Source organism: Corvus kubaryi, unplaced genomic scaffold, assembly GCF_017639235.1.
Source record: "Corvus kubaryi isolate FWS band 111438036 unplaced genomic scaffold, C.kubaryi_AGA036_p1.0 37240, whole genome shotgun sequence".
In the NCBI taxonomy this organism is placed as follows: Eukaryota; Metazoa; Chordata; class Aves; order Passeriformes; family Corvidae; genus Corvus; species Corvus kubaryi.
The window spans coordinates 9,980-13,024 of NW_024581070.1; the positions used below are offsets into that span (position 1 = coordinate 9,980).

General features: G+C 58.5%; 1 protein-coding gene across 1 annotated transcript in view; it reads right to left on the bottom strand.

The window, feature by feature from the left end:
- The window catches only part of SCX (scleraxis bHLH transcription factor), an 11,742-nt gene that overhangs the window by 7,338 nt on the left and 1,359 nt on the right, over positions 1 to 3,045 (bottom strand). The window lies entirely within an intron of this gene.

The following is a 3,045-nucleotide window of genomic DNA, read 5'->3' on the forward strand; positions in this document are numbered from 1 at the left end:
TGAGAATGGGAATTACTGGGATTGATCCCAAATTAAGGATGGGAATTTATAGGGATTGATCCGGAATTAAGGATGGGAATTTATTGGGATTGGTTCAGAATTTGTGATGGGATTTTATAGGGATTGATCCCAAATTAAGGATGGGAATTATTGGGATTGATCCCGAATTAAGGGCGGGGATTACTGGGGTTGATCCCAAATTAAGGAGGGGAATTTACTGGGGTTGATCCTGAGTTAAGGATGAGAATTATTGGGATTGATCCTGAATTTAGGATGGGAGTTACTGGGATTGATCCCAAATTAAAGACTGGGATTATTGGGATCGATTTCCCTGGATTCCCCCTTTTCCCTGCCTCCCCCTATTCCAGGAATGGCTTCCCACGGGATATCGGGAAGGAGGGATCCTTCCCTGTGGGGATGCTGAGGCTCAGGGATGGAATTCCGGGAGAATCCCAGCCCTGGGAATATCCCGGGATAGGGGAAGGGCAGCGCTCTGGGGCCTGGAAAAATCCCTGGGAATGCTGCGATGGGATCAGTTTTAGGGATCCGTTTTAGGGATCAGTTTTAGGGTCCCTCCCCAGCCGCAGCATTCCAGGATTCCCAAACCTCGGATCCCAGGTTCCGGGGTGCCGATCCCGGCTGGAATGAGCTGGGATCCCATTCCCGCCTCTTCCCAGCGGCCTGGGCAGGGCCATTCCCGGGATTTGGGCCGTTCCCGCTCCGAAATCCTTCCCGAGGACTTTTCCATCCCCTTCGGCTTTGTTGGGATCAGCAGGGCTGGGTTGTGCCAGGGCGATCCCGATCCCGATCCTGATCCCAATCCCAATCCTTATCCCGATCCCAGTCCTGATCCCGATCACAATCCTGATCCCAATCCCAATCCTGATCCCGATCCCAATCCTGATCCCGATCCTTCCCTCCTGCCCTCGGAATTCCCGAGGGATTCCCGCGGGATTTTCCCTGCTCCACCTGCCCCGAACGGAGCCGGAGGGAGACCCGAAATCCAGGGAATTGCAGCACTGGGGGAACTGGGAGTGCTGGGATCAAGGGACTGGGAGCGCTGGGATCGAGGGACTGGGAGCACTGGGATTGAGGGACTGGGAGCTCCGGCACTGGGGGAACTGGGAGCACTGGGGTTGGGAACTGGGAGCGCTGGGGTTGGGGACTGGAAGCACTGGGAGCACCGGCACTCAGGGACTGGGAGCACTGGGACTGGGAGCACTGGGAGCACTGGGATCATCGGCCCTCAGGGACTGGGAGCACTGGGAGCATTGGGAGCTCCGGCACTGAGGGACTGGGAGCACTGGGACTGGGAGCACTGGGATCATTGGCACTCAGGGACTGGGAGCACTGGGATCACCGGCACTCAGGGACTGGGAGCACTGGGACTGGGAGCACTGGGATCACCGGGATCACCAGCACTCAGGGACTGGGAGCACTGGGACTGGGAGCACTGGGATCACCAGGATCATCGGCACTCAGGGACTGGGAGCACTGGGACTGGGAGCACTGGCACTGAGGGACTGGGAGCACTGGGATTAGGGTACTGGGAGCCCCAGTATGGGGCACTGGGAGCACTGGGATCAGGACTCTGGGAGCCGTGGCTGCGCTATCCTGATCCCAGATCCCAAATCCCAGATCACTGATCCCAGATCCCAAATCCCAGATCCCAAATCCCAGATCACTGATCACTGATCCCAGATCCCAAATCCCTGATCCCAAATCCCGGATCGCTGATCCCAGATCCCAAATCCCAGATCACTGATCCCAGATCCCAAATCCCTGATCCCAGATCCCAAATCCTAGGTCCCAAATCCCAGGTCCCAAATCCCAGGTCCCAAATCCCAGGTCCCAAATCCCGGATCTCTGATCCCAAATCCCAGATCGCTGATCCCAGATCCCAAATCCCTGATCTCAAATCCCAAATCCCAGATCACTGATCCCAAATCCCTAATCCCAAATCCCGGATCGCTGATCCCAGATCCCAAATCCAGGGTCCCAAATCCCAGATCCCGGATCGCTGATCCCAGATCCGCTCCCCGGCGTTCCCAAAGCTCTTCCCGTCCCTTTCCCTGCGCCTCTGGAAGCGGCTCCAGACTCTTCCCCCTGGATTTCCCATGGATTTCCCATGGATTTCCATGGATTTCCATGGATTTCCTCCCGGCGATCCCGCTGCCCCTCGGAGCGGACAAACTCTGCCATAAACCCGCTTTTTTGGGGGAGGTTTTGGTTTTTTTTTGGGAATCTGGGAGCTCGCCATTCCCAGCGCGGATCCCGCATCCCGGGATCCAACTCCCCGCATCCCCGCGGCATTCCCGGCTCGCCGGGACACAATTCCCTGCCTCCCGCTGCCCCTCGGAGTGCGCCGACGGGAATTTTCACCTGGATAAAGCCGGGAATCGCCGCTTTTCCGGGAATCCCCGCACGGCAACTCGGCATTCCCAACCCGAATCCCGCATCCCGGGAGCGCCATTCCCTCCATCCCAGCCCGAATCCCGCATCCCCCCGCGGCATTCCCGCATCCCGGCGCGCAATTCCCCGCATCCCGCTGCCCCTCGGAGCGGGGAAACACCGGGATAAACCCGGGAATCGCTGCTTTTTTTTTTGGGAAGCTCCGCACGGGAACTCGGCATTCCCAGCCCCAATCCCGGCAACGCCATTCCCTCCATCCCAGCGGCATTCCCGGCTCCCAGGTCCCCATTCCCGACGGGATTCATTCCCGGCTCCCAGGTCCCCATTCCCGACGGGATTCATTCCTGCATCCCATTCCCGACGGGATTCATTCCCAGCTCCCAGACTCCCCATTCCCAACGGGATTCACTCACGGCTCCGAGGTCCCCATTCCCGACGGGATCCCTTCCCTCACCCCACTCCCCATTCCTGGCTCATTCCCCTCATCCCTCTGCCCATTCCCAGCTCATTCCCAGCTCATCCCCTTCATCCCTCTCCCCATTCCCTCCAGGATCCCTTCCCGCACCCCTCTACCCATTCCCAGCTTATTCCCGGCTCATTCCCCTCATCCCTCTCCCCATTCCCTACAGGATC